At 44.3% G+C, this 21,308-nt stretch overlaps 1 protein-coding gene across 1 annotated transcript in view; it reads right to left on the bottom strand.

The window, feature by feature from the left end:
- The window catches only part of FHIP1A (FHF complex subunit HOOK interacting protein 1A), a 227,391-nt gene extending 217,009 nt beyond the window's left edge, over positions 1-10,382 (bottom strand). Inside the window, exon 1 of the mRNA XM_075257937.1 lies at positions 10,074-10,382. The gene's annotated coding sequence lies outside the window, so the exon portion shown is untranslated. The remainder of the gene's footprint in view (positions 1-10,073) is intronic.
- Between the last annotated feature and the right edge of the window lie 10,926 nt (positions 10,383-21,308).

The raw sequence follows: 21,308 nt of genomic DNA, 5'->3' as shown, positions 1-21,308 counted from the left end.
ACAGGTGGTGGTCAGCTGTCCCCAAGCTATTCTTGGCCCCGACAATTCCTGGCTCTCTAACACGAAGACCTAGCAGACAGATAGGGCAAGAGCTATAGGAGAGCTAGGGACTGGGGTTTCTAAAGTGGTGACCCCTACAGAAATCCAGGTGCAGCTGCAGACAGACAAACGGGCTGGGAGGTGCTGGACAACGGACACGCAGCGCAACACAAAGCAAAACAAGAAAATGAGGAGAGGGACAGTGGAGAGGTGAGGAAAGGGTAAACACAGGACTGGGGAAAACACTGGAACCCAAAACCTCTCAAACCACAAGAAAGTGCCAGGCAAACAGAGCAGAAGGACAGGGTGGAGATGACGTGTGAGGGAACAAACCAGATACACACAACAGGCAACTCTCACACCACTTCCTAATCTGCTGGAACTTTCACCAAAACCATCCTCCTCCTAGAGCCAAGAATCCTAAGGTGTAAACCACGAAAACCGGCAACATGTGGAGCCAGCCCTCTTCCTTAAAAAGGCCCCAGAATCCTCCCATAGGATGATGGCAATATAAAACACCTGAGGTTCGATTCCTGGAACCTCAAGTATGCTAAGAGGACTGACAGCAATACCAAACCAGATTGTCCAGTGGCAAAGCAACCACCAGCAGAACATAGGAGCCTGGATCAAATCCCCAGCTGACACACACACCAACATATACAAACAACCAGGTCATGACAGGTTGTAGCCAATAGTCAGTATATCAACCAACCTGTTTTACATTATTTAAAGAGGACCTTTCACCTTCTGGGGCACATGCAGTTTGATATACCGCTAGAAAGCCGACAGTGCGCTGAATTCAGTGCACTATCGGCTTTTATATTCTGTGCCCCCGGTGAAGAGCTATCAGTGTCGGTATCGTAGCTCTTCACTGTCAGAAGGGAATTTTTGATAGTCAGGAATGCCCTTCTTCAAAGTAGTGTCTATTGCGCTGTACTGCGAGAGCGGTGAGGAACGTCTCCTTCCCCTCCTGATAGTGCTCGTTCATAAACGTGTACTGGGGGGGGGTGTTCCTCACCGCTCAGCATCATTGCTACGTGGTAAGGAACGCCCCCTCTCACAGTACAGTGCAATAGACGTTTCTGACAGTGAAGAGCTATGGTACCAGCACCGATAGCTCTTCACCGGAGGCACAGAACGGGAAAGTCAATAGTGCGCCGAATACAGCATTTCCGACCTGTGGGGTTGTTTACTTTCGATCACCCCTACTTGCTGGAACCCCCAACATTCAACTATAATTTGGGCAGAAGCCAAGTATTAAGTGTTAAATTAGCAGCACCATGAAAGCAAATAGAAAGCGAGCAAGTACTTTTCCCATGAGGCTGCATTTGGGTTCCCAAATCAGTGTTCCAGTCTTATAGTTAGCTGTGCATTGAACAATGGATGTCAGACATTTAAACATAGCACCCACCAAGGAGCTGAGTAGGTGCTATAGCTGCTTGTTCTCTTCTGGTCTGAAAGCTTCCAGGCCTGCACTAAGAATGTTCAGGGCTCAATTAAGCAAAATAAATATCTACAGATATAAATTATAACACACCGATGCTACTATAAACTGCAATACAAGAATACTACAATATATGGTATAAGCAATCTATTGATTGGAGGTTGAAAAATAGCGAGAGATTGATTAACATCTCTAATCCTATTAATATTATAAATGTGAAAGTTTGTGAGTTTGGATGTTTGTGGGTTTGTGTGTTCGCATGTTTGTTAGTCAATCACGCAAAATCCACTCGACCGATTTGGCTGAAATTTTCCACAAACATAGTTAATACACTCCATTGCGCAATAGGCTACTTTTCGTCACAATAGCGCACATACGTTTTTCCCAGGACCCCCACAAACCCCAAACTCACATCACCATCTCTGCAATCTCACACACTTTGGACCATAGCAAGCCACAAAATTCATATTGCCCTCTGCAGCCTCGCCCCTAACCCCACACAATCTCATATACATACACTTTACCACTTTGCCCCTCACCTTAACGATACTCTAGGAGGCTATCTTTAACGCTCCAGAGCGGACATGTTTGCCAACCCCCACCGCTCTGACAATCCGCGACACCGCCCACCCATGTCAATACCCCTAGGCGGTCTAATAAATGCAAAAAAAAAAAAGTTTAAAAAAAGTAAAAAAAAATATTAAAAACAAAAAAAAAGGATTAAAAATTCAAATCACCCCCCTTTCCCTAGAACACATATAAAAGTAGTTAAAAACTGTGAAACACATACATGTTAGGTATCCCCGCGTCCAAAATCGCCCGCTCTACAAAGCTATACAAATATTTTTCCTGTTCGGTAAACGCCGTAGCGGGAAAAATGGTCAAAATTGCCAAACCGCCGTTTTTTCACTGTTTTGATTCTGATAAAAATTTGAATAAAAAGTGATCAAAGCAATAACATTTCCCGAAAATGGTAGAACTACAAAGTACACCCAGTCCCGCAAAAAAAAGACGCCATATACATCCCCGTACATGCACGTATAAAAAAGTTACGGCTGTCGGAATATGGTGACTTTTCAAAAAAAAAAAAAAAAAATACAGGGGACATGTCATTTTGGTTGCACAGTGAACGCCGTAAAACCAAAGCCCGTAAGAAAGTCGCAGAAATGCATTTTTTCTTGAAATCCACCCCATTTTGCATTTTTCCCTGCTTCCCAGTACATTATATAGAATAACTAGCTGGTACCCGCGACTTCGTCTGCGGTGATTGTAGAAGTGGGTATATACAGGCGCGGGTAAGGTTTCCGTACTGTGTATAAGGTATGGGATATAAAATGTAACTGTGTATCTTGTTGTTGCTGTAATTCTGAGAGCACATGAGACTTTTGTGTTGAATGTAATTTGTATTTCAGCCGCTATACGGTGTTGGTATAAACTGTACATAGTGACTTTGGGACAGAGGTATTTCAGGTTAATATACTTCGATATACGACATTGTATGATTTGTTATTTTCCGCCAGTACATGTAAGTTTTGGGCACAGGATACTCTTGAGTAAGCAACATAAAGTCTGGCCCTGTGCATGACAGTTTAGTAACTCCATGTGCCTCTTATTAATAGCAATTAACCCCATCATGTCCCTCACATTAACCCCAGTGTAAGAGTTACTGATAGAGATGAGCGAGTTCTGTTGGGATCAGCCGATCCGAACAGCACGCTCGCAAAGAAATGAATGGACGTAGCCGGCACGCGGGGGGTTAAGCGCGCTGGCTACGTCCAAGCGGAAGTACCAGGTGCATCCATTCATTTCTATGGAGCGTGCTGTTCAGATCGGCTGATCCCAACAGTACTCGCTCATCTCTAGTTACTGATATGTGAGAGACTTGGAGGTAATAATTAAGTATCTTCATTACTGAGGTCTTTTATTAGTACCTCCATATGTCTCACATATTAGTAACCTTTATATGGGGCACACAGGGGTTAATATGAGGGACATGATGGGGTTTATTCCTATTAATGTGAGGTACATGGAGTTACTAACACTAAACTAATAACCCCATGCCTGACATTAATGAGAATAGGAAGTAAAGGAAGGGAGCTGTGTGTTTCTTACTTTCAGTTTGCTAGCAGCTTCGCAGGAGCTATCACTATAGCAGCCAGAGACTTGAGCGACTAAGCTCCACCCCCTGGGTTTCCTGCACCCCTTTCAAAGGGGAGTGTCCTTATGCCTCAGCTCTAGCAGAGACTTTATTTAACTCTTGCAGGTCCTGTGCTGCTGGCATGCCAGTGAAATATGGCAGGAGTGCCACTCTTGGCATGTGTGCCAGGGGTTGCTGCCCTCTGCTGTAGGGGGTAATATGAATTTTGTGGCTTGCTATGGTCCAAAGTGTGTGAGATTGCAGAGATAGTGATGTGAGTTTGGGTTTTGTGGGGGTCCTGGGAAAAACGTATGTGCGCTATTGTGACGAAAAGTAGCCTATTGCGCAATCGAGTGTAGGGACTATGTTTGTGGAAAATTTCAGCCAAATCGGTGGAGCGGTTTTTGCGTGATTGACCGCCAAACATCCGAACATCCAAAGGGTCCTGGGAAAAACGTATGTGCGCTATTGTGATGAAAAGTAGCCTATTGCGCAATCGAGTGTAGGGACTATGTTTGTGGAAAATTTCAGCCAAATCGGGGTCCAAAGTGTGTGAGATTGCAGAGATAGTGATGTGAGTTTGGGGTTTGTGGGGGTCCTGGGAAAAACGTATGTGCGCTATTGTGACGAAAAGTAGCCTATTGCGTAATGGGGTGTATTAACTATGTTTGAGGAAAATTTCAGCCAAATCGGTCAAGCGGGTTTTGCGTGATTGACTAACAAACATCCGAACACACAAACCCACAAACATCCAAACTCACAAACTTTCACATTTATAATATTAATAGGATTAATGGTGGCATCATGAAGAAAAATTTGTCCCGCAAAAATTAAGACCTCATATGGCTCTGGGAGCGGAGAAATAAAAAAGTTATGGGGTTTAGAAGGAGGGAAGTCAAAAACGAAATTCAAGAAATGCCATTGGCGGGAAAGGGTTAACTTCAAATACTTCTGTCCCAAAGTCACTATGTAAAGTTTCTCACAACACCGTATAGCAGCTCAAATACAAATTAACTTCAACACAAAAGTCTCACGTATTCTCTGAATTACACCAAAAACAAGATACAAACTTACATTTCATATCCCATACCTTATACACAGTATGAAACCTTACCCACGCCTGTATATACCCACTTCTACAATCACCGCAGACGAAGTCGCGGGTACCAGCTAGTAATACATATAAAACTAAACTATCCCTACTCTGCATACTGGACTATTTTTTGTAATTTCACATCCCAAAAATTAGTGAATAGCTCATTACAAGGTTACATGTACCCATAATGATACTTGCAAAAACTTCATCCATCCGTTAAAAAAAAAAAAAGAAAGAATGCTTACATAATTCTATAGACGGAAATATAAAAATTTAAGAGGGGTTGTGAATATGTTGATGTAAAGAAAATTTAGTTTTGAAAATTTTTTATCTTTTATTAAAACAGGTGGAGAGAGAGAGAGAGAGAGAGAGAGAGAGAGAGAGAGAGAGAAAGATTTATATAATATTAGATATAATATTTTTTGCTACTTTGTACAATTGCAACTCTGAACTTTACTAAGTTAAACAGAAGCCTTCCAGTTTTTGCCACCACAGGTTTCTCTTGAGAAGAGAAAGGTCACTGGCACCATGGCATGCTGGGTTATGTCAGGGAGTGTTTGGAGAAGTACAGTGTGGAGCTGAGACCTAGCACAGTGAGATAAATAGCAAAGCACAAATAGAGATTAATGGCATACAAAGGAAAAAATGATTCCCTTTGACAAGTGTAATAATTTATGTTGGTGTAACATTTCAAGAATGAATAATAATGAGGTTTGATCTAGACAACCAGCCACACACTTTTGTAATAATGTCCTGTTACAATAATAAAAATATAATAATAATCAAGCAATTTATTCCTTAATCTCCTCCTTTAATTTGATCCTTGTGCATATTCAAAATAAGATCTAAGTGCAATTAAAACTGAGAAATATATAAAGAAAACCTTCTGCATGTTTCTCAGGAGATCAGCCATTCCCCTCCATAGCTTTCCAATCTTTTGTCTGCCTGTAAGACAACTGGCTGCAGCAGGAGCCTCCCCCCGCTGCCCTATCTTTAGTAAAATACAATTCTTGTGTTCTTGGCTGAATTTCTATAAGGCTGTTTGTTTCAAGAGAATGCTGTAGACTGAAAGATAATGCAAGCAACAGTTTTTGTTTTACTCTTATCAGTAATTTATAGATTAGTGTTCCTTTTAAAAAGAATCTTGCACTTCACTTCCTCTGGCATTGCCAAATTTTTACATCATATAACAGTCACTGCTCTCCTGATTCCAGTACAGTTTAAAGGGGCTCTGTCAGCAAAATTATGCTGATAGAGCCCCACATATGTGTGAATAGCCTTTAAAAAGGCTATTCAGGCACCACTAATCTAATTTTAAACCCCCCGCCCGTTTTAAACTAAAACTATAAAAACATATATGTAAATCATACCTGAACGTGGTTGTGCACGATTCAACGTCATCTTCGGTCCCTCCTTCCTCTCCTTTCCTCTTCCAGCGACGTCCTCCTGTCCTGGCTCTTCTCCGTCTTCATCTTCTTTTCTTCCGGATATGAAGACGTTCGTGAGCGTTCTGCGCATGCTCACGTAGTTCTAAGGATACTTAGAACTTCAACAAAAATGGCGGCGGCGCGTGTGCAGTAGTGCTTCAGAGGGAGCGCTACTGCGCATGCGTAGGATTTGAACACAACCCGCTGGAAAAGCAGAAGATGAAGGCGGAGAAGATGCAGAAGAGGAGGACGTCGCTGGAAGTAAAATTAGATTTAGCGGTGCCTGAATAGCCTTTTTAAAGGCTATTCACGCATATGTGGGGCTCTGTCAGCATAATACATTGAAAGCAATAGGGAAAAAAGCCTCCCATTGATTTCAATGGGGAGCACACGTATGCCGGCTCCCATTCAAGCCTAACTTTGTGTGAAGGCTCCGTAAAGAGGAAATCTCATGTATTGGACCAACTTCTCTCAGCTAAAGTATAAAGTGACTACAAAAAAAAGACCATTTAGGAGGACATGAGTGTAAAATATATGAACAATCTGTTAGTTTCAAAAAGACTGTTCAATGCTCCAGGCGATAGTGGGAGATTCAAACAGCAAGATTCCCTAGCATTAACTTATACTTAGGGAAGACTTTGAGCCTGCGCTCATAAGGGTGTGTTCACACGGCGGAAAATGAAGAGGAATTCCTCTTCATTTTCTGCCGCCGGCATTTTCGCACGGGATGGAGATGCGTTGCATCAGCTTTCTGTCGCAGAATCCTGCTCCTGATTAGGCCCAGATGAATGGGCCTAATCAGGAGGGAGTCTTGAGTTGTGGACCCTGCGGCTGAATCACCTGTGGAATCCACGGCAAGATCGAGCAGGTCGCTTTTTTTTCCACATCCTGCTGCGATCTCTGCCTCCCATTGAAAACAATGGGAGGCAAATTCTGGAAGGAATCTACTTTGGTTTCGGGGGCAAATCCGCCCCTAAATCCATGGCAAATTCCTCCATGTGAATACACCGTAATGCCTTTAAGAAATATTTTAACACAACAGGACAACAACGTAGATGATTTTTGCTTTCATTCACCTGTATCAGAAACAATCTCTTTCATTTTGGATGATGACCTTTGTACTCCTTCAGTAAAAGCTGGACACAAGTGAACACATGGAAACACTTACCACATTGTAAATGTACAAAAAAACATAAAAAAAATAATTGATACTTGTACCTGAATCTTTTTAAATAGCTATATACACTATAGAGCTCCCCTGTCGAAAATAAAGGCTTCATCAAGAAAGAAGTAAATGTATCTCATTATGTGCAAGCAAATGTAATTAGGAAGGATAAGATCTCAGATAATTCTCTATTAACAAGATACACATGAAAAGATACTTTGAATTGTGTATGACAGTCTTTCAGATGTTCCCAGCCTAGAGTACACAAAGCATTATGTGATTGCAGGTTAGTACATGCCAAATACAACAGCCTGAGAATGGTTAAAGATTGGGAAAGTGACCATTTTAGTTGTTTTACCCAGGCTAGATCAGTGGTTTATCATAGCTGTATGGATATGTGTATTAATAATAATTCAGCCATTAAACTAACAAGAACATATCAGAAATGCTTCAAAATATTCCCTCACTATATTCTGGCTCCATGGTTTAATAAATTGCACCTAGGTTCTGTTTGCCCTAATCCATAACTGTGGAAATTGTCAGAGCAGATAAAAGGGTTTTGTCATGATGTGAAGGTAGCCATACATAATAGGTCACTGTGTGACACACGAAGAGTCCTGTAGTTGGTTCCTATTAATAAGAATAGGATGAATGCTGAAGACTCTTCAGACCTAACACAGTCACCTTTGGCAATGGTACAACCCTGTGTGCACCATGAATCTTTCCAAACAAATGTTAGATGTAGCAGGATAACAAATAGGTACAATTCAAAGCATATCTCCAGGGACCTGAAAAAATTGTTCAGGCAATGAACATCTAGGGGCTTCAGGTATCTAGAAAATTCATGTCTACAGGAACTCAAGTATGAAGAGAAGTTAGCTACTTCCTTCATAACTTATTTTAGTTTTAAAACATACTTCTCAGCATTCCAAAATAAATTAAGGAAGAGGCCCTGGTTTACCGCATCCATGACAATATAAGGTGAAGGCCATGGTTTACCGCATCCATGACATATAAGGAGAAGGCCCTGGTTTAGCACACCCATGACAATATACAGGTGAAGGCCCTGGCTTAGCACATCCATGACAATATAAGGTGAAGGCCCTGGTTTACCGCATCCATGACATATAAGGAGAAGGCCCTGGTTTACCGCATCCATGACAATATAAGGTGAAGGCCCTGATTTAGCACACCCATGACAATATAAAGGTGAAGGCCCTGGCTTAGCACATCCATGACAAAATAAGGTGAAGCTCCTGGTTTAGCACATCTATAACAATATAAGGTGAAGGCCCTGGTTTAGCACACCCATGACAATATAAAGGTGAAGGCCCTGGTTTAGCACATCCATGACATATAGGATAAAGGCTCTAGTTTAGCACATACATAACATATCGTTTCTCAAAATGCAAAAATAGCATCAAGTAAATATCACATGGCGAAACAGATCAAAGTGTTCCTTTACTTTGACAGCCAGGAGAGGAGGACCTTCATGGTGTCCAGTTAACAGACAACTACTATAACATGTCTGACAATGGTAAGAAAGTTCTGAAACACTTATAGACCGCTTATAAGAGAAACATTGCATAAAGCCATATTTACTGTAGAGATTAATTTATGTTTCAAGACATACAATACAGGCCACTGAAACAAATTGGAATGTTTCTATGAATTTAGAATTTGTTCCAATCTCGAAGCAGCATACACATAATACTATGATCTTGTTGCAAATTTGTGTTTGCATATCAGATTCCACTATGTTAGAAAGCACCCTGAGGTTAAAGAAGAACAGCTAACACAGAACAAGTAGGCCTCTAACCTTCTAAATTCCGTTTTGCGGGCTTACATTTTACAAAACACCTATGTAACACCAATATTACCTTTCCGGACAATCCGTTCCAATCGTCCATACATATAAAATTAATGTTAGCCAAACCTACCATTTTTGGTGGTACTGGCTGACCAGCTAATGTGTGCAATATTGTCCCTCGACATGATAACGGGAGAAAGAAGGATTGCGCATGTTAAAATTCAATGTGTACTCACTGGCGATAACCTTGCCCAGAGGTTCTGTCAGTGGCTCAGTATTCTCTATCTGTTCACAGCAATTGGACATTCAGGTGAACACAACACTTGGCTGACAGTTATTGAAGGTGCATGACCAGCTTAAGAAGAAAGCTATCCTGGCTTCTCTAGCAACCAATGATCAGCAGCTATCGCAATGGAAAGTTGTAGATATCTGATCATTTTCCCTACAGCCGCTACAAGTGAAATAAAGCATTGTACCATGTTCATTGATATGAATGAGCCGCAATGATGTAATATATGGTCTTGTTGAGTCCATTAGATGTTAGCCACTGTTTAACTGTCTCGTGCCAAAATGCAGGACTCCCCTTGTCTTAAAGGTCATAGGTTATCATATGAGAACAAATCCTTTATTGATCTAAACACCCTTATTGGTTCACATGTAACAACAATAACAGCAGATTTTCACTAAACTAGTCTGATAGACGTAAACACCCGACCTGTGCTCACCTTTTTACCTAGCAGTTCTTACTGAGTGATATTGGACGTGTCAGAGAAGATCACATGTTACTGGCATGCCTAAGTATTATTTGCTCTCTTCTTCGCTTCGCTTCGTATGTTGTATTATAATATCATCTGCCGTAGCAGACAATATTACATTACCTCGATTTCTTACCTATCAACAAAATTATACTGAAAAACCACAAATTCTACAAAACAACAAGAATATGTCATCATACCTGTACACCCCAGCCTGGGATATGTAGATGCTTGACAGGACGATCCTTATAACATGCAATAAGCAAAGTTTTCCTGGGCAGAGGCACGCCAGGCAGCTTTACTGTACACACTATGCAGACAGGTAAGCTCGCCAGGTAAACTCTCCAGAGACAAGGAGCACAGTCTTACGATGTAATCCAAGGAGATGCTGAGGGATTGTCAGAAAGAGACCAGACTGGTAAGCTTCTGGCAGGTTTATCCTCACCCCTTACAAACATGAAATACACAAGAGCAGATTGCATGTATGGGTGGGGAGGAGAGACACAGGATTAGTACACTGGCTGAGAATTTGTTTCTGACTTAGAACAGGGAAGGCCAGAGGGGTGGGGGAGGGGAGAACTGGAGAGCAAAGGGAGGAGTGGTTAGACCTGCAGATCTCCTGGCTAAGGTGTGTGAATTGTGTTACTCCTCCTTTGCAATATGAGGACACTGATCACTACTCTTTACTGCCATAGTTTGACTTGTAGTCTATTTGAAGACATCATCAACACAAGCAGACAATACCTGGCTACTTACAACTGAAGATAAATGAGCAGATACAAAAGAGCTACTTAAGACATGAAACAATATAAGATTTATATAAGGTTCCCATAGACATACAACATTGGCTGTTCTTTGGCAGTGACAATAATAATTTTATTTATATAGTGCCAACATATTTCATAGCACTTTACAAAGAGGGTGGATGAACAGACAATATCAAACATAACACAATAATGAACATAGGAATGAGGGACCTGCTCGCAAGAATTTCCAATCTATGGCAATTGACACCATGGATCACCCCACCATGATACTGTGTCTTGGAAAAGGGGCTACACTATATTGAATATCACAAGAATAAAACCATAACATCAGACAGGGAACATGTAAACTAACACTGGAAACAAGTCCAGTAAGGCACCATTCACACGGGGTAGATTTTTGTGCTGAATCCTCCTCAAAATCCATTCCCTCACAATAGCGGTCTATGTAGACCGCTAGCTTCCTTTTTACCATGAGCGGTTTGTTCCCGCTCACAGAAAAAAGAAGCGAGCTGACCATTCTTCAGGCGGATTCCACGGCTGATCCAGTTGCGGCATCCGCCTTGTGGTAGCACCCTCCTGGCTAGGCTCATTCATTTGGGCCTATTCCGGAGCAGGAAGCCGCAACAGTCGAGGCAGGCGCACTTTGGTCCTATTCTGACGTGGCTTGCCGCGTCAAAATCAGGACCAAAATACGCCATCCTGTGCCCCGTGTGAACGGGCCTAAGGGATTTACATGCACTTATTTAATTTTTCTTTAATAACCTTCCATAAAATTATACTAAGTAAAGTGATAATGTCTGGGAACATTCTCTGAAGCTCTAACACAGATACATACATTTCATGCCATGTTGTGAGATAGATGTCACCTCATATATATGATCAATAAATGAAAACTTAAAGGGGTATTCCCATGTACATAATTGTATCTATATTTGTAGATAGTTAAAAGTTAAACATGTTTGCAAATATAAGTAGCTAAAAATTCTGCAGCGTTTTAAAAATTTTCTCTATCTATATTAGTGGTGACAGTCTGTTGTCTTGATCGGTTGCCAACAGTGGCGGATCCAGGGTTTGCGGGGCCCTGGGCAATTGACTTTGGCGGGGCCCTACGCACAGCGCGCCGCAGCAAATTAGGCCCTGCCCACTTTTATGTTGACTCCGCCCATTCTCATTCATTTTTCATGTGATTCCACACAGTATAATCCTCCTACAGTCACCCGTAAATTATATGTCCCCCTTCCATCTCTCCCCATTTTCATATACACCCTTCATCTACCCTTAGTTTCATGTCCTCCCCCTCTATCTCTGTCCCCAGTTTCATGCCATTCTCCCCCTTTATCTGCGCACAGTTTCATGTCCCCCCCCCCCGTCTCTGCCCCAGTGTCATGCCATTCTCCCCCCTTCATCTGCCCCAATGTCATGCCATTCTCCCCCTTCATCTGCCCCATTGTCATGCCATTCTCCCCCCTTCATCTGCCCCAGTGTCATGCCATCCCCCTTCATCTGCCCCAGTATCATGCCATTCTCCCCCCTTCATCTGCCTCAGTGTCATGCCGTTCTCCCCCCCTTCATTTGCCCCAGTGTCATGCCGTTCTCTCCCCCTTCATTTGCCCCAGTGTCATGCCGTTCTCTCTCCCTTCATTTGCCCCAGTGTCATGCCGTTCTCGCCCCTTCATCTGCCCCAGTGTCATGCTGTTCTCCCCCCTCCATCCACCCCAGTGTCATGCTGTTCTCCCCCCTTCATCTGCCTCAGTGTCATGCCGTTCTCTCCCCCCTTCATTTGCCACAGTGTCATGCTGTTCTCCCCCCCTTCATCTGCCCCAGTGTCGTGCTGTTCTCCCCCCCTTCATCTGCCCCAGTGTCATGCCGTTCTCCATCCCTCCATCTGCCCCAGTGTCATGCCGTTCTCCCCCCCCTCCATCTGCCCCAGTGTCATGCCGTTCTCCCCCCTCCATCTGCCCCAGTGTCATGCTGTTCTCTCCCCCTTCATCTGCACAAGTGTCATGCCATTCTCCCCCCCCTTCATTTGCCACAGTGTCATGCATTTCTCCCCCCCTCCATCTGCCCCAGTGTCATGCTGTTCTCCCCCCTCCATCTGCCCCAGTGTCATGCCGTTCCCCCCTCCACTTCATTTGCCCCCAGTTTCATGGGCCCCCTTATGTTCCACCTTAATATTTAATACAAAACAAACACTTACACTCACCTTCTATCACTCACCTTCCATCGTTCCCCCGACGCTCCTCTCTCTCACTCCAGTGCAGTCACATACGCGATGCAGGAGCTGTGACCTCAGCTCCTGCTTAGCTGCGGCCCGGCTTGCGTGTGTAAGCATGATGACGTCATCGCGCCTACACACGCAAGCCGGGCCGGAGCTTTAAAGCAGGAGCTGAGCTGAAATCCGTCCGCCGATGAGCTGAAATCGTGACAGGCAAGTGCCGGGGGGCCCCTAGAGGCTCTGCGGGCCCCGGCACTTGCCCGACTATGCCGAGGCTGACCGGGACCATTTTGTTAGGGCCGGGCCGCGGGGCCCCGCTAAGCGTGGGGCCCCGGGCGGTTGCCCGGCTCGCCCGGCCCTGGATCCGCCTCTGGTTGCCAATGGATACGACCACAAATGCGGAACCTTTAAATGGTCTGGGACTTGTCAGGAACCCAGCTAAGATTTTCTTATTGTAACTGGGTTATCAGGCAGGGACACTACCTATAATGAGAACGCTTACCTAACTTGGTGAGATGGAGGATTATCTGTTTATTAAAAAAAATTCTAGCACTGGATTATTAGATCCAATAAAATATACTAAGTAAAGTATCCGAAAAATTCCTGACTTAAGTGACAAAAGGGTTAACTTGACAGGCAGTGAGTCTAGGGTGATAACACAGAAAGCACAGATGTGTAACTTCTCTCAGCAGAACTGAGTGAACTTAAGCGTTGCACAATTCTGCTAATACTAGGCTCCCTCCACCCTGATTTCCCCCAACTCTGCTGGTTAGAGGCTCCCTCCACCCTGATTTCCACCAACTCTGCTGGTTAGAGGCTCCCTCCACCCTGATTTCCCACAACTCTGCTGGTTAGAGGCTCCCTCCACCCTGCTTTCCCACAACTCTGCTGGTTAGAGGCTCCCTCCACCCTGATTTCCCCCAACTCTGCTGGTTAGAGGCTCCCTCCACCCTGATTTCCACCAACTCTGCTGGTTAGAGGCTCCCTCCACCATGAATTTGCCCAAACTGGGCTGTTTAGAGGCTCCCTCCACCATGAATTGGTCCAAACTGGGTTTTTTAGAGGCTCCCTCCACCATGAATTGGTCCAAACTGGGGTTTTTAGAGGCTCCCTCCACCATGAATTGGTCCAAACTGGGTTTTTTAGAGGCTCCCTCCACCATGAATTGGTCCAAACTGGGGTTTTTAGAGGCTCCCTCCACCATGAATATGCCCAAACTGGGCTGTTTAGAGGCTCCCTTTACCATGAATTGGTCCAAACTGGGGTTTTTAGAGGCTCCCTCCACCATGAATTGGTCCAAACTGGGTTTTTTAGAGGCTCCCTCCACCATGAATTGGTCCAAACTGGGGTTTTTAGAGGCTCCCTCCACCATGAATTGGTCCAAACTGGGGTTTTTAGAGGCTCCCGCCACCATGAATTGGTCCAAACTGGGGTTTTTAGAGGCTCCCTCCACCATGAATTGGTCCAAACTGGGGTTTTTAGAGGCTCCCTCCACCATGAATTTGCCCAAACTGGGCTGTTTAGAGGCTCCCTCCACCATGAATTGGTCCAAACTGGGTTTTTTAGAGGCTCCCTCCACCATGATTTGGTCCAAACTGGGGTTTTTAGAGGCTCCCTCCACCATGAATTGGTCCAAACTGGGGTTTTTAGAGGCTCCCTCCACCATGAATTTGCCCAAACTGGGCTGTTTAGAGGCTCCCTCCACCATGAATTGGTCCAAACTGGGGTTTTTAGAGGCTCCCTCCACCATGAATTTGCCCAAACTGGGCTGTTTAGAGGCTCCCTCCACCATGAATTGGTCCAAACTGGGGTTTTTAGAGGCTCCTTCCACTATGAATTGGTCCAAACTGGGTTTTTTAGAGGCTCCCTCCACCATGAATTGGTCCAAACTGGGTTTTTTAGAGGCTCCCTCCACCATGAATTTGCCCAAACTGGGCTGTTTAGAGGCTCCCTCCACCATGAATTGGTCCAAACTGGGTTTTTTAGAGGCTCCCTCCACCATGAATTGGTCCAAACTGGGGTTTTTAGAGGCTCCCTCCACCATGAATTTGCCCAAACTGGGCTGTTTAGAGGCTCCCTCCACCATGAATTGGTCCAAACTGGGGTTTTTAGAGACTCCCTCCACCATGAATTGGTCCAAACTGGGGTTTTTAGAGGCTCCCTCCACCATGAATTGGTCCAAACTGGGGTTTTTAGAGGCTCCCTCCACCATGAATTTGCCCAAACTGGGCTGTTTAGAGGCTCCCTCCACCATGAATTGGTCCAAACTGGGGTTTTTAGAGGCTCCCTCCACCATGAATTGGTCCAAACTGGGGTTTTTAGAGGCTCCCTCCACCATGAATTGGTCCAAACTGGAGTTTTTAGAGGCTCCCTCCACCATGAATTGGTCCAAACTGGGGTTTTTAGAGGCTCCCTCCACCATGAATTGGTCCAAACTGGGGTTTTTAGAGGCTCCCTCCACCATGAATTGGTCCAAACTGGGGTTTTTAGAGGCTCCCTCCACCATGAATTTGCCCAAACTGGGCTGTTTAGAGACTACCTCCACCATGAATTGGTCCAAACTGGGTTTTTTAGAGGCTCCGTCCACCATGAATTGGTCCAAACTGGGGTTTTTAGAGGCTCCCTCCACCATGAATTGGTCCAAACTGGGGTTTTTAGAGGCTCCCTCCACCATGAATTTGCCCAAACTGGGCTGTTTAGAGGCTCCCTCCACCATGAATTGGTCCAAACTGGGGTTTTTAGAGGCTCCCTCCACCATGAATTGGTCCAAACTGGGTTTTTTAGAGGCTCCCTCCACCATGAATTGGTCCAAACTGGGCTGTTTAGAGGCTCCCTCCACCATGAATTGGTCCAAACTGGGTTTTTTAGAGGCTCCCTCCACCATGAATTGGTACAAACTGGGGTTTTTAGAGGCTCCCTCCACCATGAATTTGCCCAAACTGGGCTGTTTAGAGGCTCCCTCCACCATGAATTGGTCCAAACTGGGTTTTTTAGAGGCTCCCTCCACCATGAATTGGTCCAAACTGGGTTTTTTAGAGGCTCCCTCCACCATGAATTGGTCCAAACTGGGTTTTTTAGAGGCTCCCTCCACCATGAATTGGTCTAAACTGGGGTTTTTAGAGGCTCCCTCCACCATGAATTGGTCCAAACTGGGGTTTTTAGAGGCTCCCTCCACCATGAATTTGCCCCAACTCTGCTGGTTAGAGGCTCAATCCACCCTGATTTTCAAAACAAATGTTGGTGCCAACCTCAACTTACTACAAGGGCCAAATTCACTGCTGGTGACAAGCTCTCCTCACTGCAAGTGCCAAATACACATGTTTCAAGGTGTTTTCCTACTGTCAGAGAGGTGGTATTGAGTGTGTAAAGTGTGTAGTTGTTAGGCTGTGATGTTGGGGTAATAGAGGGTCTTTGGTGTGTTAGATGCCCCCAGACATGCTTCCCCTGCTGTCCCAGTTGTATTCCATAGGTGTTGGCATCATTTCCTGTGGTGTCATAGTGGACTTGGTGACCCTCCAGACACGGATTTGGGTTTCCCCCTTAACGAGTATATGTTCCCCATAGACTATAATGGGGTTCGAAACCCGTTCGAACACACGAACAGTGAGCGGCTGTTCGAATCGAATTTCGAACCTCGAACATTTTACTGTTCGCTCATCTCTAGTCTTAATAATTAAATTTTTCTTAATTAACAAAATTAAGTGAATGAGCAAAGTCTAAATCAGTATTTGGTGTGGCCATTCTTTGGAAGAGGAGATCTGGAAGTAATGATATGGTCCCCCAGATCCCTGATCTCAACATCATCATGTTTGTCTTGGATTACATTAAAAGGATTCTATCATTAAAACTCCATTTTTTGTAACTTACACATAGGAATAGCCTTAAGAAAGGCTATTCTTCTCCTACCTTCAGATGTCTTCTCTGCACCGCCGTTCGGTAGAAATCCTGGTTTTCGTCTGTATGCAAATGAGTTCTCTTGCAGCACTGGGGGTGGTTCCCAGAGCTCAAACAGCAATGGGGGAGTCCCGAGAAAATCTCCAGCGCCGCCTCCATCTTCTTCAGGAACGGCCTCTCTGCACATCTTCTTCCGGAGCTGGGTTCAAACTTGGCATCCCGTTGCAGCATCTTGCTCCTGAAAGGGCCCAAATGAATGGGCCTAAGCAGGAGGGTGTCTTGAGTCGCGGATGCCGCGACTGACTCAGCCGCAGAATCCATGGGAAGATAGAACATGTCGCTTTATTTTTCCGCTAGAGATTTTTTTCAGCAAACGGACTCCCATCAAAATGAATGGGAGGCCTTTTTGCAGGGGGATTTTGAGGAATATTCTGTGTCAAAATATGCCTGCAAAAAACTCAGTGTGAACATACCCTTAGAGTGAAAGAACGCAAAGAAACATCTCCTCCCCTTTACACCCAGATACATAGATGAGGGGCACTGTCCATTGAAAGCTATGGAGATAAACATATAGTAATATATCTGGATTATTTGGGTTTCTACACAATTACACTTATTTTGAAATGCCAGCTGAGATTCTGGTGGACTATGGGCATCACTGCCAACCCATTCATAAAGTCACATCCTCTGCCCCATCATCAGATAATAAAGCATTAGAAGAACCAGCCATGAAGTTCTCCATTCCTCTGGACACTGGGCTATCAGTCATGATACCCACATCCTATATGGCAGAGCTGGTACATGTAGTACTGGCAGGCAAGTGGCTTCATGTGGCCTGCACACGACTAACTGACAGTTAGTCTCAACTGTCGATGGCAGAGATAGGACTGGAAAACAGGATTACCTGCGGATCTATAGAACATGGCATCCACTGGACAAGGAGGACAGGGTGAAAAGAAGAGAGAGGAGAAGAGGGAAGAAGAGAAGAGTGAGGAAGAGAGGAGAGGAGAAGAGAGAAGAAGGGAAGAAAGAGGAAAAGAGGAAGAGAGAATAGGATGACATGAATGGATCAAGAGATATAGAGGAGAGGAGAGGCTAGAATATTGGAGGATGATGGGCCAAGACTGGGCAGCAGCCAGGACCCTGCAACATCCATCCCCTATCCTGACTTTTACATCGGTCGTCTCACCATCCATCAGGTGTTGGGTAGGGGCGGCTTCGTCAAAGTAAGTTTTATAACTTCTTATTTTTTGATAAAGGTAAAGAAATAATTTTGTATTTCATTTGTTGTTCATCTGTATGTAAGCTATTGTTTCCTGTTATCAGCCAATGAATGTGTATCAGGCTAACTGTAGTTTCTACCAATTGCATGAATATTAGGATGTCCAGTAATGTCCTGTTCACCCCTTCTTCAGATCTCATGTAACGTTATGTCCATATGTGTGACTGTATCAGCAGCCCTGTCTGTATATACCATTGCACTGTAATAAGCCTCTGTATTAGGTGTTGTCTGCTAGAAAGGTCTATCTCCAGTGTGATGGAAAGCTGGTCTCAGGGAATGAAGGGCCTGTTGTATATTTGCTAATGTTTGGTCATTCCCATAAAGTCCCCAAGAGCAGACACCACATTATATTTGCTCACTTCTGCTGTAGGGTCTGGATGCCCCCTGACTGACCGACCATTCAGTCCATCCCTCTGTCACAGGCAGCAGAATAGCCAGAAACCCCTGCAGATAAATCCCCAATGTAATAAATGTTATAGAATTTCTCCTGTAACCAGTTTTTATCTTTTTCTTCAGGTGTTCCTGGCATCATTACCCGGCAGAAACACCTTCAAGGTTTGGCCGTCAAGGTTGTCACCAAGACAGGTCGCAACGCAGCAGTTCTGATGAGAGAGCGGCAGATACTCCTGAAGGCCCGACACTGCCCATTTCTTTGCCACCTATATGCTGCACACCAGTCTCAGGATGCCGTGTATTTCATCACGGAGTATCTGTCTGGCGGCAGCCTGGAGGATTTACTTAGAATGTGCGGCAGTCTGAACATCGACAGCGTAAGACGAGTAAATAACGTATCAGGAGACGGGGAAAAACACTGAAAGTGGACTGAAGGGAGGAAAGTCTAGGGTGACATGACAGATCAGGTATAGAAGAATGCAGAGCCTGGAGGGAATACAAGCGGCCATATACAGAGCCTCCTCTATCATGCTGGTGACTGACACTTTAATATTAATGTGATATTAAAGAAGTAATAGAGAAGATTTCATGTCACTGACTCTATACTCTGTCCTCAGATTGTACACAGCAGAGATAGCATGTGGACTCCAGTTCCTCCATAGACACAACATCGTCCACAGGTAAACAGAAACTTCCATTGTAATTGTGGAAATTATGTACTCAGCTTTCCCAGAGTCCTGATTGATACCTGGTTTTGCAGAAGTACATGCCATGTCTCCCATGTCACCACCTCCCTGGATATCGGTGCCGATACCGTAAATCTTCACAGTCAAAAGGACGTTCCTGACAGTCTGTGAGGAACGTCCTTCTTCACAGCAGCACCTATAGCGCTGTACTGTGAGATCAGGGAGGAACGTCCCCTCTCTCTCCTCACAGCACTAGTTCATAGATGACCACTAGCAGGAGGGGAGGGAGGCGTTCCTCCCCGGTCTCACAGTACAGCGCTATAGGCGCTGCTGTGAAGAAGGACGTTCCTGACAGACTGTCAGGACCGCCCTTCTGACTGTGAAGAGTTACGGTATCGGCAGTGATAGCTCTTCACCTGGGGCACAAATCGTGAAAGCCGACAGTGCGCTGAATTCAGCACACTGTCTGCTTTCCAGTGGTATATAAAACCGCCCATGAAAGGTCCTCTTTAAGGTTTTGGTTAGATCAAATCATGTGCAAATAAACGCCATGTGTGCTATTCCGAGCTATAGAAATGGATTCAAATGATAATATTGAAGGGGATGTTTTTTATTTGTGTTTTTTTTATTTATGTAAGTTTTCAGTACTGAACATAAAAACTAACATTCAAGTCATATTAATTTTGGAATCTTGTAAATGCTTAAAGGGAGTCTAACACCACCCCCAAGCATTTTAACTGTCTCCACCCTCTAACAGAGCATGTTACTGTGATAAATAACATACCTTTGTTATATATGTCACTATTTTAGATTTGGAGAAAGACAACTTTAAAATCTCATGGAAATGAGGCAGTTGGTTCACTGGGGGCAAGACTTCTGTTCCAAGTAAGATGGGTGATGTCATAGCAGTAGGAAAATCAACTCTTACTGCACAAGATAGTGCAGATAGGAGATGGTAGTGGTTTGAGTGGCAAAGCCCCGCAACTTGATATGGGATGCACGAGGTGCCCTGGAGGGCAGAAGGGAAAGCAGAGAAGGCCATGAGCAGTAACAGGCATCAGTAAGCAAATAAGGCCTGTTATCTGCTGGAATTATTACAGTAGGTAATGGCCTATTAAAAAAAACACCAGGGGCCCATCAGGCCTTTTAGTGTAGCAGGTCCTGTGAAAGACACTATGGCTGCTATGGCGGTACTTACGCCACTGTATTAATAGCAGGGTTGTGGAGTTGGTAAGCCATACCATCAATTCCAACTTTCTATTTTTCTACAGCCCAACTCTGACTCCTGCTTGACTCCCAACTCTTTCATAAATGACTGATGGCCATGGTCACTCAAAAGCAGTAAAGCTCATCTAAATGATTAACCCCTTCCCACTGGTGATATTTTTCAATTTTTGATTTTCATTTTTGACTCCCCACCTTACTAACCCTATTAATTTTTATTTTTCCATTCTCAGACCAAATGAGGGCTTAATTTTTGCAGGACAAATTGTTCTTCATGTTTGCAGGACAAATTGTTCTTCATGTTGCTACCATTTATTATTCTTTAAAGTGTACTGGAAAGCTGTACAAATATTCAGAATTGTGTGGATTTGAAGAAAAAGTGCATTTGTGCGATTTTCTTACAGGCTATGTTTTTTTGGCGTGACATGTCACCTGTATTCTATGTTTCGGTACAATTCCGGTGATACCAAATTTTCATGGTTTTATTTACATTTGAACCCCTTAAAAAAGGTAAACTTTGCAGAAAAAATGTTTTCTAAATAGCCAGATTCTGACACCCATAGTACATACTCCATAATGCATACTGTATTGCAGTCTATGGGAGATTTACAAACATAGCTGTTGAGGCTGGTCATAGGCCAGCCTCAATAGCTATAGTGCAAGGACAAGCCTAGGAGCTTTCATAAGGCTCCTGATTGTTGGAGGAACAGGTCGGCTCCTGTGATCTCACTGTGCGGGAGCTGGCCTGTTGGGGCCGGTGGAGACCAGCCTCAGAGGTTAATATTTAACTTTGAGGGGAGGATTCTAGCCTGCAATGCCCACGATCAGAGTGATGTAGAAAACAGCGGAGACCCGATTGCTATGGCGGCTGCGCTGGAGCGGAGCGGCCGCCATCTTTAAAGATGCAGTACTGCAGTACTATTACGCTAGATGTCGGGAAAGAGCTGAAAAGTAAATATGCAACAAACTATGGC

Source organism: Leptodactylus fuscus, chromosome 1 (genome assembly GCF_031893055.1).
Source record: "Leptodactylus fuscus isolate aLepFus1 chromosome 1, aLepFus1.hap2, whole genome shotgun sequence".
NCBI classification, from domain to species: Eukaryota; Metazoa; Chordata; class Amphibia; order Anura; family Leptodactylidae; genus Leptodactylus; species Leptodactylus fuscus.
Note: the sequence above shows the minus strand (reverse complement) of the source record. Positions and strands in the feature narration are given on the sequence as shown.